Raw genomic sequence first — 15,513 nt, 5'->3', positions numbered from 1 at the left:
AAGATCCCACATGCCGCGGGGCGGCTGGGCCCGTGAGCCATGGCCACTGAGCCTGCGCGTCCGGAGCCTGTGCTCCGCAACGGGAGAAGGCCACAGCAGTGACAGGCCCGCATACAGAACAGAAAAAAAAAAAAAAAAAAAAAAAAGTCCTTGGAGAGGGACATGAGAATTTGGGGGGATTGAGGATATACTTTACGTGCACTGTTTGAATATTTTACCAGGATGTGTTTTACAGAATATATCTGTAATATATATCAGTTGTATAATTACAGATTAAAAAAAGAATGAGAATCCTATGGTATCAGAAGAAAAAAAATTGTTAATGTTTATTCCTTTAGACCCACTTCTAAGTATCTATCTATAAAGAGATAATAATTAGAGATATAGTAAAATATTTATGCACACTATTCAGAGCAATAGATTTAATGGTAAAAAACTGGAAACTTAGATGTATTAGATTTTTAAAGTAAATATGGTATACGGACATATTATAGAATATCATGTAGCCATTAAAAATCAGGCTCTCTACATGGTACCTACAGCACAAGTAACCAAAGGAAAAAAAATAAATTGGACTTCATCAAATTAAAAAACTTCTGTGTATCAAAGGACACTATCATGAAAGTAAAAAGACAATCCACAAAATGGGAACAAATATTCACAAATCATATATCTGATAAGGGTCTGGTATCCAGAATATATAAACACAGTATATCAGAATAAGGTATTCAGAACTCTAACAACTCAACAATAAAAGGACAAATATGCCCATTTTAAAATGGGCAAAGGATCTGCACAGATATCTCTCCAAAGAAGATATAAAAAATGGCAAATAAGCACATGAAAAATGCTCAACATCAGTAGTCACTGGGGAAATGAAGATCAAAATTACAATGAGATATCACTCCACACCTACTAGGATGCTATAATAAAACAAACAAACAAACAAAAAATACAAGCATTGTTGAGGATGTGGAGAAACTGGAAATCCTATACGCTGCTGGTGAGAATGTAAAATGGTCGCCCCACTGTGAAAAATAATTTGTCAGTTCCTCAAAAAGTTAAATACAGACCCAGCAATTCCACTCCTAGGTATAAACCCAAGAGAAATGAAAACGTATGTCTACACAAAAACTTGTACACCAATGTTCACTGCAGCATTATGCATAACAGCCAAAAAGTGGAAACAACTCAAGCATCCATCAACTGATAAATGGATAAACAAAACTGTATTTATCCATACAACAGAATATTATTCAGTCATAAAAAGGAATGGAATAATGATAGTGCTATAAACACGGGTAAACCTTGAAAACATGCTACATTAAAGAAGCCAGACACAAAAGGCCACACAGGGTATGATCCCCTTTATATAAAATGTCTAGAATAGGCAAATCCATAGAGACGAAAGATTAGTGATTGCTAGAGGTTGGGAGGAGGACTGGGGAGTGAATGCTCATGAGTATGCGGTTTTTTTTTTGGAGTGATGAAAATGATCTAGAATTAGAAAGTGGTGATAGTTACACAGACTTTGAATTGTACACTTTAAAACAGTAAATTGTATAGTATGTGAATTATATCTAAATAAAAAATTTTTAATTAGGCTCTTGAAGATTTTTAATAATGTGGTGAAATGCTCTCAACATACTAAAAGGAAAAAAAAAACAGGATGCAACTGTATATATAATTCCAACTTGATTTAAAAATATATGTACATGCATATATACATTTGCATTGAAAAAGACAGAAAATATATTAAAATGCTAATAATGATTATCCTTAGGTAGTATCACTATGGGGGACTTATTTTCTTCTTCATATATTTCAAATTTTTTATACAGTAAACATGCATTATTTTTATAACCTGCAAATTAAAAAACCCAGGTAGGTTTGTCTGGCTTCAAAGCCAGTGTCAATTCCAACATACTATACACACATTAGACATTTATTTAGCTCCTACCCTGTGCCAAGCAAAGTTAAATAAGATATAATCTCTGCCCACAAGGAATTTACATAACTTTAGGGTGGGGTCTGAACCCAAGTCCATGGACTGGGAAGGGGAAGAGGCATCTATAATGCTCTTTAAATTACTGGACACACAGTGTTATTCAACTGCACACTTTCTGGAAGACAGGTCATGAGCAGCAGTGTAGCTCAGTGGTTAGAGGCCGGAGCTAGAGCCAGACTTCCTGAGTGTGAAGCCTGAATGCCCAATTACAAAGTGTGACCTTGGGAAAATCGCCTAAACTCCATGGGGCATCGCTTCCTCATCTACAAAATAGGGGTAATAATAGTACCTCTCTCACTGGGTTGTTGGAAGATTAAATGAATTAACACAGCTAAAGCACCAGCATTATATGCTGGGGACACAGCAAGTGCTCAATAAACTGATTAGCTGCTAGCTGCCAGCATCAGCATCATCGTCATCATGATCATCACTACCACCACCTCACCACCATCTTCTCAAGGAGGTAGAGACAGGAGATTAAGGACCACTAGAAAGGTTGTTTTTCACATCTCAAAACTGGCAGCTAGCATCTGATTCTTGATAAGCCTATAATAACCATTACATTCAACTAACTTCTTTTTCCAGAGTCTCTCAATCTCTAATGAAACTCTTCTTTTGAGGTGTTCAAAACAATGAGGCAAAACATCAAACTGTTTGGCATAACAAACTGCTTGTGTCCTCTTATCTTTTGTCTAATTCTTAGAAACAAGCAATTTTTCAAGGCTATTATAATGGAAGGAGGCTTTGAGAGACTTATCTGCCTTTCACCTGCCCTTCCGGGCCATGCTGCTCTGATCCAGTAGTTCATCAACGATGACTCTTCACAGGCCAAACTGTAAAATCTCCTGAGCAACAAATTCATCTAATGAGTGGCTGGGGATTGTGACTGCATTACACCTAATGCCGACTCTTCCATCCTGCAGTCAAGACTCTCAACAAGCAATCATCACTTCAGTGCTTTCACTTTCAACCTCTTAGGTGTTACAAAAGACCCTTGGCTTCATCACTGACACTTTTGTCCTGACCTGAAAATGTGGATGAATCCTGAGTTTTCACCAATCTGATTACGATAATACACTTTTCTTCAGGGGGGAATAAATCTCAACCACACAGTAGCAAATTCCAAAATCAAAGATACCCATCTAATGTAAAAGTAAAGAGCTCAAGCAACTGAAGAATACCAAAACAGGCCTCGTGACTCCGGAGGCTGTGTGTTTAACAGTAAAGGTTTAGGGCACAGGCTGTAGAGACAGCTCGCCCGCGGGTGAATCACAAATCTGCCTCTCTTACCAGCTACACAACTTGAGGCAAGTTGCTTAACTCTCTGGGCCTCAGTTTCCTCATATGTAAAATGAGGATAATATTAGTTTTATCTCATGGGGTAGTTGTAAGCGTTAATAAGCCTCTGTTAGTGAGTCAATGCACATGAAGGGCATTTCCTATAACACTGTAAATATTCATTAAATGTTAAAAGGAAGCATGAAAATACACCTGCCAAAATATTTGTTTTTACAGCTTTGGGCTGTGTGAGCAGTCCACAGATAAACTGTTTCTCGTTTTTTAAAATATTTATTTATTTATGGCTGTGTTGGGTCTTCGTTGCTGCACATAGGCTTTCTCTAGTTGCAGCGAGCAGGGACTACTTTTTGTTGCGGTATGCAGGCTTCTCATTGCGGAGCCCGGGCTCTAGGTGCGTGGGCTTCAGTAGTTGTGGCACACGGGCTCAGGAGTTGTGGCACACGGGCTCAGGAGTTGTGGCTCGCAGGCTCTACAGCACAGCCTCAGTAGTTGTGGCGCACAGGCTTAGCTGCTCTGCAGCATGTGGGATCTTCCTGGATCAAGGATTGAACCCGTGTTCCCTGCATTGGCAGGCGGATTCTTAACCACTGACCACCAGGGAAGTCCGATATACTTGTTTTTAATCACTCTGCCTCATCACTTATATAAGTTACATATGTATCTTCTATATACTGTATGTCAAATATTACATAATTTTTTAAAAAGAATTTATAGACAACCACATTGCAAGTTTCACAGCTGAGTCAAGCTAGGAAAGGGAGAGGGTTAGGCCTCTCATAACAGCATGCTGGACTATATAATCTGAGAGATTTCACACAAAGCCTTTAACTCACTGAAAGTTAACAGGAGATACAAAGAACTTTTGAAATCACCTGCTCCAATCCCCTCATTTGTAGATGAAGAAACTGAGGCCCTGAGAAGTGTTTTAAGATCTTCCAGTTCACTAATAACAGAAATCAGACTCTTCTGTTAACTATGACTCAGATATATATTTTTTACGTGGAAAGCAATGAGGAAGACATTATGGAAAGGGGGAAAAGAAAGACATAGTTTGGAAGGGTTAAGGTAGCAACCTAACAATGGGAGCTACCATTTTATGAAGATTTATTATATCCCCGACACTGTGACAAGCATTTTGCATGGGTGCTCTTATATAATTTTTGCAAAACCTGGGAGGTAGTTACTATTAACTCCACTTTAACTGAGAAAGTGGAGACCTAGAGAGATTAAATGACTTGCCCCAAATCATAAAGCCAGTGAGCAGTAGTCAGTAAATGAACCTATGCTGTCTGACTCCGGAGCCGGAACCTTTACCACTGGATATTGCCCAAGCTTAAGAATTTAAAAAGCAGTGAAGCTCTTGATCCTTGAGTCTTTCTCCTACTTTTTTGGTAACTTCTCTGTTCAGAGGCAGTGCAAAGATACACAGTAAATGAAGTAGTTTTTAAGGAAGAACAGATGACCTTGATTTAGAGCCTACTTATTCCCCACCATATGAGGCACCATACACACATTACTCTGGCCCCCTGACTTGTCCAAGGCCATACAGCTGGTAATAGTGCCACTGGGGGATGTGGAGCCCATGCCGTCCCAGCAAAACTCCAAGACCCATTTCCCAGCCTAGTCAGTGGACAGTGAGTGTGTGCTTGTCTGTCCAGCAGATCTTTACTGAGCTCAGCCAAATGGCCTTAACTGGCTTGGAACTACACAGAGAAGAAATCAGCATACTCCCTGCTCTCAAGGAGTTTATGGCACAGCTGGGAAGAAGAGACCACTTTCAGCTTAAAATCCTTCTTTCCTTCTACATTGTAGTTAAGCAGCAGAAGCACTAAAGAGTCTATGGAGCCCCAACTTCCTGTAAGACTGTCCTATTACCCTACTCAGATCACCCAGCCTTCAGGACACTTCTGTGTATATTTCATACATGAACTCCATTCTCCTCTCCCCTTAGTACTGTAAGCTTTTTCTCTTGCCTTTGAAGAAGTGGGAATTATTTTCATCTCTATCTTTCTCCCATCCATCACCAGGGATTATGACAAGAGGGTTAACTTAAGGAACTAACATCAAAAAAAAAAAAAAAAAAAAAAAGCAAAAAAGAGGATAACTTCTCTATTGTCTTTTTTTTTTTCTTTTTTTTGCTGTACGCGGGCCTCTGACCATTGTGGCCTCTCCCATTGCGGAGCACAGGCTCTGGACACGCAGGCCCAGTGGCCACAGCCCATGGGCCCAGCCACTCCGCGGCATGCGGGATCCTCCCAGACTGGGGCACGAACCCGTGTCCCCTGCATCAGCAGGCGGACTCTCAACCACTGCGCCACCGGGGAAGCCCCTCTACTGTCTTTAACGTTTGGAAAGAGCCTATGGGATTCCATAGTATTTGCTCAAAAATGTTCAAAGAAATACATGGAAATCTTCATTTTATGCTGCCCAGGAAAAAAAAAATCCAGAACTCTAGGGGCCAATTATTCTGCTGTCTTGGACTTTGACCTTAGAAAGTCTCCCTCTGGTTTAAATCTGACTGGAACTGAGGGCAGTTGACAGCAGAGTACCAGCTGTAAGAGCAGCTTGTGTCTAGGTGGTCAAATTTAATGACTGCCAGGGCTTCTGAGCATCATTCAGAAGTTATAGTACCGTACCAAACCTATGGGCTAAATGAATAAGAGCAGCAAGTTTCACTGTTGTTTAAATTTATAAGTTCTTACTACATTCCCAACATCATGCTAGGAGCTGGGTACTCAAAACAGTGACAGGCCTTTAAAAATGAACTAAGATCATATTGCACTAATAAAACTAGATAAAGAGAAGGCAGAGCAAAAGCAGAGAACATAAGAGAAGCAATAAAGAGGGAGAGAGAGGAGGACTTACTGTTTGCAAACAGTAGAAGTGAGGGAAATATTTGTGACGTGAATTAGAAGGGAAGACTAATATAATACTACTACCAGTTAAAGTTTAGAAGAGTAGCTCTTGACCATCACCCTTGCTTCTGCTTTTCCCTGGCCAGCTGGAGTTTAAAATTTTAAAAACAATCTTAACAAGGAGCTAAAAAGAGTTGGGTTCTACACCTGACTTTAGCTCTGTAACCTTGAGTTACTTAATCTTTCAAAACCTGTTTTCTCAAGTGCAAAATGAGTGAACATGTATATGGGAGCTCATAATGCTATTCTCACTTTTATGTTTGAAATTTCCATAACAATATTTTTAATGGGGATAATAGTATCTATTGCTTAGTTGCTGTGAGGATTACAAGAAATTGTGTAAAACACTTAGTACAGTGCGTGGCACTTTTTAGGTGTTCATTAAATGCTAACTATTATTATCAACATGGTATTTTTTAAGTTCTGGGATGGGGATAAGGAGGAGAGCAAAATGCTATGAACCGGTGAATTAAGGCTACAGACTGCAGACTGAGGAACAACTGTGCAAGGAAAACCTTCCCAAATATAGCTCTTATAGGCTTCTCACTCTTTTATTCACTTTTTCCCCTTACTGCTTTATTTATTCCATTCAACAAATAGGTACTGACTGCCTACAGTATGCAGGACACAGAGCATGGTATTGAGAATGGGAAAGAGAGAGAGAGACAGACAACAGAAGGGGTTTTGAGGGGACAATATAATGGGATGGGCTTTTGGAGGAGGGTATCTATGAACCACCAAAAACGACATGCAAAAATTTTTGAGTACGTGGGTGTATATAACTTCTCTGAGAAGTTCTGGAGGGATTCTTAAAGGAATTATTTATTTTTTAAAAAAGTTAAGATTGAAAGTCTAACAAACTGAGCAAGAAGCAAACAAACGTTATATAAGGAAAAACATAAAATACTCTTGAAAAATCACAAAAGTAGCCTTGAGCAAATGGAAAGACAGACCATGATCTTGGATAGAAATATTCAACATCATAAAGATGTCAGCTCTCCCTAAGCTAACTTATAAATTTAACATAATCTCAATAAAAATACCATCAAGTTGTTTCATCCGGAAATTAGACAAATTTATTACAAAGCTCATATGGCAGAATAAACAAGCAAAACAGCCAGGAAAACTCTGAAAAGGAGCGATATGAAAAAACTAGCCCCTCCAGACAGTAAAACAAATTACAAAGCCTCTAAAATTAAGATAGTTTTGTAATGGCATATGAATTGACAATCAATGGAACAAAACAGAAAATCCAGTATGAAACCCAAATGCACATAAGAGTTTAGTATCTGCTAAAGACAGCATCTCAAATCAGTGGAGAAAAGATAAGAGCTTTTAATAAGTAGTGCTGGGACACCTGGCTGGCCATTGGAAGAAAGATAAAATTGGATCCTTCCTCAAACCAAATGCCAAGATAAATTCCAAATGGAACAGAGTCTTAGATACGAAAAAAAAAAGAAAAAAGAAAAAAAAAGTGAAACCAAATATGTACTAGAAGAAAACATTAATGAATTCCTCATAAATTGAGAGTGGTGCAAACTTCCTAACTCTGACTCAAAATCTAAAGTAATACACTGTAAGACTGATCATTATGACTATGTAAAGATGTAAAACTTTTGTATAGCAATAACACTACATATGTAAATTCAGGCATGTGACAAACTGGAAAAAATATTTTTGTAACTTATACCACAGACATTGGGCAGATATTCTGTAACTCATAAAAGGAGAAAACAAAATTAAACTATACTGAAATATTATTTCTTACCTAACAGACTGACAAAACCCCAAAACTCTGGCAGCAAGCCTCAAGAGAAACAGAAAAGAAGGGTCAGGCATGAAATAAAAACTTCTATGAATATACCTTGCTGTATAGTTTTGATTTTGGAACCATGTAAATGGTTTTCATAGTTAAAAAAACAAAATTAGATTTTTAAAATCAATTCTTAAGTTTTAAAACAAATGGGTCTGTTTATCAAGTTGGTGGCATAACCACATAGAGAAAATAATTACATGAAGTGACTTTAGGACAATGTTTGACTATACAACTCAAATAGCATATATTCTAAGGACAAAAGGAACCACATAGAAAACTAAAACAACATTCAGTAATCTACTGGTCAGGACAGACAGCAGCATTGCTACTTGCCTGGTTAATAACATGCCAGGGAAATCCAGAGAGAAGGAACAGCCCGAAAGCCCCAGAGCATGGCCCACGGTCCAGGAAGGGTGAAGTTCCATGTTGCCCATTGAGTGTTAATGACTGACGCCCAAGTAGAAGGGTAAGAGGGGAGTGGAGAAAGCGCTAAGAGTTGAGGCTTGAGGTGGGCACATCCAGGGCTTGAGGGCAGCCCAAGCCATGCCAAGGAACCACACAGAGGGCAGGCAAGCCATCTTGGAGTTTTAGCCTGGAGAGTAACGTGTTCCGATCTGTGCTTTATAAAGATCACTGGCAACAGTGTACAAAATAGATTGGATCGGAACAAAGGTGGAAAGCTGGCTGGCCAGCTACAGACTGCTGCCGCAGTAATCCAAGACAAGAGATTACAGCGGCTTTAGCCAAAAGAGAAAGGGGACATCAACAGGCCTGCAGCCTAAAAAATGTGTGCCATTTGTGGGTGGGGAGTGGAAGGGGGTGGAGAGTTGAGAGAAGGGGAAGAACACTGGATGACTCCCGGGTTTCTGCCTCTGGCAGCTCCGTGGTGCCATCCACTGAGACCAGGAACCCAAGAGAAGTACCAGATGGAAGAAAACTGCTAAGTTCACTGCTGCCAGAGCCCCTCGTGGGGGCAGGGAGCTAAGGGAGTCAAGAAGGAAGACCCAACTGTCAGGCCACAGTCCTAGAAAGCTGAGAAACAGATGAAACTGCAGAGTTAGATTACCTCTTGTAAAATTTTCTCAAAGTCAGAAATAGAATCATATACTGTTCATTTTTGTTTTTTATGTTAAAAAAAAAAGTCAAGTAACCAGTATTTGGAGCCTCAAAAGCTATTATTCACACTTACAATCCTTTGTTTTTAATCTCCCTCAACCTAGTTGGGCCCTTTCCTTCATAAAACATGCCCTATTGTATGTTCCAGAACCAGATTCTAGAGCTTATAGCAGAAGTCACTCATGCAAACACCTTCAGGGGTCAGACAGATGTAAAATCTCTCAGGTTTAAATGTAAATGTAAGCAACTAATTGGTAAACACAACATGGGCCAAACTCTGGCCTAAGCCATTTTCTATTGAGGTCCCATTTTTACAAAATATCCTAACATAAAGATTTAAAAGATATTTCCTTCCTTTTTTTTTCCCTTTCGGGTACTAATAAAACCAGAAATTACATCATGAACTGACTTTTTCAGAGGTCCTAATATTAGACAAGTTCTGAGATGTTTGGTTTCAAAATAGCAGCTCTACTGTCACAGATACAGAGGGTCTCCAGGACAAATGCAGGGGAAGCATCCTCGCCTCCTGTCTCTGCTTTCTTGAATCTATCCCTCTCCTCCTCCTCTCTCCCTTTTAACCCTATTTTCCTAACCCTGAGGAACTGACTCCACCTGCAAAAAGTTGATGCCTAGAGCCAAAGTACTGGGCTTCTACTACTCTTCCTTTCACCTGTCAGAAGAAACAAATACGTTCATCTGCTAACCAGGTTGTTGAAACAACACGTCCCCATTTCACCAGTCTCATGTAAAATAATGACAATGATCTCTAAGGTATCCCTGAAGCACCTCATTGGGTGAATGCCTATATTATGCACAAACATTCAACTATGTTTGACCAGTTTAGACAGGAAACAAAGCAAGAAAAGATACTTTTACACCTTTGAGGTCAAGGTCCCAGAGCAATAGAAAGTACTAGTTTTAGGGGGATTCGCCTCACTGTTTTGGTTCAGTGGTGTTACATGGTCATTGTTGGCTCAGTACCTTTTGAAGGGTCAAAGACCCCTCTGAGACCTGACTACAGGTACAAGCATACCTCACCTTATTGTGATTTGAAGATAGTGCACAATTTTTACAAATTGAAGGTTTGCAGCAACCATGCATTGTCAGGTGATGGCTAGCATTTTTTAGCAATAAAGTATTTTCTATGTGACTCGCTTTATTAAAATATTCACTTTACTGCAGTGGTCTGGAACTGAACCCGCCATATCTCCAAGCTATGCCTGTAATGGGCTCTCTTCCCAGAAAAAAAAATGGCATTCACACAAATCTGCAGGCAAATTCAGAGGATTCATGGATCCCTTGCAACTTGACCATTTACCCCAGATTAACAAGCTGATGTGGATCAGCAATAACATAGTTACTTTATCTATGGAAATGAAACACTTGATGTCATGATTTTTAGGATATGGAGTTAAATAACAACATTAGGGAAATGTAAGGAAAGATAGCTTTCTCTCCCTACCTTTCTCTCCCTTGAGAGCTGTAGGAGTCTTACAACTGCACACTCTCTGCAAATGAAATACCACACCCTCTGCATGACTTAAAGAAAGTGACAACCTCATCTTTGAATTTAAATGCCCTTAATATTTAATTCTTTCCTCTATAGGTTATAGCTTGCTTTCTCCACATTATGAAGATGATGGCTTTAGAGGCAGGCTATTGGAGATCCAGGAAACAATATATCCCAATTCAGTTTCCTTGTGAAAATCAAAGAGCTCACTCTCTTGAAGAGTTGAAAGAGGCTGAAGGGTCACTGCTTCCCCCCAGGGTGCTGGTACAGGCAGTACTCCAGAAGGGTAATGTAAATACTCAGTATGAGGCAACAGGGCATACCAATTTGTTTTTCAATCTGTTTTATTTCAGTTCAAAGCACCTTTGCAGATAGATCGTCCAGGAAAATAAGCCACACTTTGGTTATACTCAGTCTTCCTCAATCTCCAAAAGCAGGTGAGTATCGCCAAAGTGTGGCTGGTTTCCCTGCACTGCCTGTCTGCAATGATGCTTTGAACTGAAATAAAATAGATTGAAAAACAAATTGGTATGCCCTGGCTCTTCCTGCAGTTTTATATTATCCTTCAAAGCTACTGTAACCACCTACTCTTTACTGGAATCCAACAGACCCAAATCACAGAGTAAAACTGCAATACTTTAAACGTGAAGGTCCCACCCAAACCTAAAATAGCAATTTAATTCAGGGCTTGTTGGTTAACATTGCATTAACATGCCACTCTCCGTCCAGTTCCTTGCTCCATTTGCTGGGCTGGATTACATCTTCTGATGACACGTGCAATATGGTTACTGGATACAGTTTAAAACAAAACTTGACATTGCTGATCTTCCTATATGGTTTGCTCAATTTATTACTGCCTCTGTAATTTTTCATGTTCATGAGCCCAAACATCATCATTTATTTTTACCTATTCAAAAAGTCTACCGGCTTTAAAGCATTCAACATTCTGCTTAAAGTATGCAACATTATTTCGAAAACTTTTAGAGAAAACCCCAAATCATTTGCAAACAAATTCTAAAATTACTACCAACTAGAAAAAGCCTATCATTTTCTTAGAATGAAGGAATGCAAATAGTTTCAAGCTTAAAACACTAAAATGATGAAAAACACTCTCCATAGACAGTTGTATAATTTTGTTTAAAAAATTAAATCCTATTTGGAAAAGATGCTCTCTTAACAAAACATTAAGAAAAAAAGTAAGATCTGTTCTCCCCCCAAAGACAGAAACACACACACACATACCCATGCACACACACCCCCATACACACCCCCTCATCTGTAACATACTTCTGAATTTTTGTTATTATTTATCACTTTAAGTAAGTTCCCATTTGGGGTCAAATTTGGTTAGTTTTCTCTAATTGGAATTCAGCAATATGTGTGTAACAAAAAGAAAACACACACAATCCTTTGAGAAGGTACCATTATCCACATTTGACAAATCAGACAATAACCTGTAACTGGCCCAAGAGCATGCAGCTCTACCAGCAGTAAAGCTGGGTACAGGGCCGGGACTCAGAGCAAAAGACTGTGAAGCACAACACATTCACTGGCTTCTTGCAGTTCTGTAACTCTCCAAGTTCTTGCCATCTCAGTCTCTGAAACTACCGAAAAGTTCTTCCTCTCCAATTCTCTCCCCTTTCCCTTCTTTTGGACTGGATCCTGGTCACTCAACAAGTTTCAGCTTAAACTACCCAGAAGAGAGGTCTGTGGGGGCTATCCTGGTAATAATAGGTGGTCTCCCAGGTCAACACTGTTTTGTTTGCTTTATAGCAGTTGCCACAATCTGGAGTAACTTTGTTACCTCTTTACTGTGTTAAGACACTCGGTTTTGGGTCCATGTTTCACCCTGATAATCATAGCCACAGTGGTGCCTGGTAAATAGCAGACACTCAAATATTTGTTCAGTGAATGGCCTGGATTTATTTACTATTTCCCAAATACCAGGTTGTGGGCACTGGCTAGCAGCTGATACAAGAAGAGAAGTGTGGTCCCTGCCCTTCAAGACCACCCAAGTTAGTAGGAAAGATAACAAACAGATGGAATAATTCAGGGTGATTAGTGTGATCAGTGTAGGTTCAGATCGCAGCTCCCTTATGCATTAGCTATGTAACCTTGGTCATCTCTCCTGACTCTGTTTCCTCATCTGTAAAATGGGAATATTAATACTACCTACGTCACAGTGCTGGTGTGAGGATGATAAGATAAGCCATGGCAATAAAGCACATAGTGAAGCCCTTAGCACACAGGAATCACTCAATAAATATTAACTACTAATTTTATTATTATGATGCAATGACAGCTATATATGAAATTATCTTTGTTTACCTGTATGCCACCTGTCCAAGCCCCTACAGAATTTAAATTCCATGGAAGGGCAGAGATTACGTTAATCTTGTTCACCACTGTATTTTCAGGGATTTGAATCATCGCTAGTATATTCTAGGTGCTCGACAAATACTGAATGATTAACAAATGTATGCATGCAAGCATGGGTGTTCTGAATCTATCTGTTAGTTAAACTAGTGATGAATAGTTAGGTTTGGGAACAACTCTTAAAAAAGAACAACGTCTACCAAATAGACATTTTTCCAAAGAAGATATACAGATTGCCAACAAACACATGAAAGGATGCTCAACATCATTAATCATTAGAGAAATGCAAATCAAAACTACAATGAGGTATCACCTCACACCGGTCAGAAAGAGAAAAACAAATACCGTATGCTAACACATATATATGGAATCTAAAAAAAAAATGGTTCTGAAGAACCTAGGGGCAGGACAGGAATAAAGATGCAGACGAGAACGGACTTAAGGACACGGGGAGGGGGAAGGGTAAGCTGTGAAGAAGTGAGAGAGTGGCATGGACATATATACACTACCAAATGTAAAATAGATAGCTAGTGGGAAGCAGCCACATAGCACAGGGAGATCAGCTCCGTGCTCTGTGACCACCTAGAGGGTTGGGATAGAGAGGGTGGGAGGGAGACGCAAGAGGGGAGGGGATATGGGGATATATGTATACGTAGAGCTGATTCACTTTGTGATACAGCAGAAACTAACACACCATTGTAAAGCAATTATACTCCAATAAAGATGTTAAAAATAAAAAAATAATAAAAACAACGTCTAAATTAGGAAGTCGGGTGTGGCAGAAGTTTGATGATTTAGCCAAGTAGAGAAAATTTTCAGTTGAGGCTGTAATTAAACCTCCACAAGGCATACAAAGACTTGAATTCGATTCCAAGGAAGAACCAACAGTCCCAGTTTGAGAGATGTGAAAGAATGAAGTCCCAGCAGAACGACATGGGTCCCCAGGCAGGGCGCTCCCAGGGAAGAGCTCAATTTGCCAGACCTATAATCTATCACACTCTTAGATAGCTTAACCTCTCAGAACCTGGGCTTCCTCCTCTTCCGCAAAACAGACACGGACACTTCTAAAAAGTTGTTGGTACAAAAAAGCTGTGTATGGATATAAATAAGCAACTGGCTTACCGCAGGCGCTCGGCAGAATGGTATTATTGTTATTTAAAGTAGGAGAAACAATTCCATTTTGAATAATACACCAATAAGGCCAGAAAAGGTAATGGAAGCCAGAGCGGTTGGTCAAATAAAGAGCTCTGGGTGCATAGGGCAGTTGTAACTCGAGTTTCCCACTCCGTGAGAACGGATCTGAGGAATCCCTGAAGGACAACACTGACCCGGGTCTATTTGTGTCTAGAGCTGGGGCCGCCACAGTTTTTCGGTGAAAGGCCAAAAAACATTTTCGGCTTCGTGCGCCAAGGGATCAAAGCCATCAGATATCTGTTGCAACTACTCAACTTTGCTCTTGTAGAAGGAAAGCAGCCATAGGCAATACATAAACCATGAACACGGCTGTGTTCCAATAAAACTTCACTTACGGACATCAGAATCTGATTTCATACAGCTGTCACAAATTATGTGAAATATTCTTCACAGCCATTTTTAAAAAAATGTAAAACCTTCTTAGCTCCCGGCTGACAAAAACGGGGGAGGGGTGAGGGGCGGATTTGGCCTAAGACCCTAACTTGCTGGGGCCCGGGGTCGGGATTTGGCGGGAGGGGAGGAGGGGTGAGAGTGCGAGAAGCAGCTGCGAGGAGTGGCCTCCGATCGCGCCGAGTAGCAGGCGACGAGGGTTGAGGGCAGGTCCCAGGCGGAGAACAGGCCCCATGCGGGGACTAGGCCCGGCCGAGCGTCCCGGCCGGGACCCCGTGGCCTCTCCCCGCCACAGACGACAGCGGAGCCTGCGCTCGGGGTGTGGGCCGCCCCGGGGCTCCACGTCCCGGGGCGGGGAGAGACGGCCGGGACTTGGCAGAGCGCAGCGGACTTCGCCACGCCGAGGGGTCTCTGTTCGCCCCTCATTAGGGGCGCCTCTTAGGCCACAGCTGCAAAAGGGGTCTCCACGCTGAGTCCCAGCCCCGTTTCTATGGTTACCTGTTCAGCACCGATTCAAACTGCGGTTCTTTATTGACAGCGCCATAAAGGACACGAACACTCCTGCCCGAAGGGAACAATAAAGCTTTCTCCATTCAACAGCGCCAGAGACGCCAGCAGGCGGCCATTTTAAGGCCGGCGCGGAAGAGGTATAAGCAAGGAGGGGGCGGCCCGGCCTGCCCCGCGCGCCACAGTCACGTGCTGGGGGCGGGCCTCACGGGGGCGGGGCGCGAGCTCTCCACCAATGCTAGCACGCTGGGACAAACCCGTTGCTAGCCGCTTTTCTGACCTCTGACACTTGACCACTCCTTCCCCTCCCCACACTCCCTTAGGAAAGTTCTAATGGGTTTCTACCATCCCTGGCCCGGGAAGCACTAAAGTTGTGATCTTA

General features: G+C 41.0%; 1 protein-coding gene across 6 annotated transcripts in view; it reads right to left on the bottom strand.

Annotated features, from left to right (window-relative positions):
* The window catches only part of ZBTB40 (zinc finger and BTB domain containing 40), an 82,435-nt gene extending 67,159 nt beyond the window's left edge, over positions 1-15,276 (bottom strand). For 3 of the 6 annotated variants that reach the window (XM_028487752.2, XM_028487757.2, XM_028487756.2), the window contains exon 1: positions 15,123-15,256. The gene's annotated coding sequence lies outside the window, so the exon portion shown is untranslated. Of the gene's footprint in view, positions 1-14,162; positions 14,275-15,122 lie in introns of those variants that run through there. The other 3 variants (XM_028487755.1, XM_028487753.2, XM_028487754.2) reach the window with 3 other exon arrangements.
* Positions 15,277-15,513: the final 237 nt, after the last annotated feature.

Source organism: Physeter macrocephalus, chromosome 3 (genome assembly GCF_002837175.3).
Source record: "Physeter macrocephalus isolate SW-GA chromosome 3, ASM283717v5, whole genome shotgun sequence".
Classification (NCBI taxonomy): Eukaryota; Metazoa; Chordata; class Mammalia; order Artiodactyla; family Physeteridae; genus Physeter; species Physeter macrocephalus.
The sequence above is the reverse complement of the archived record's forward strand: the minus strand, read 5'-3'. Positions and strand labels throughout refer to the sequence as shown.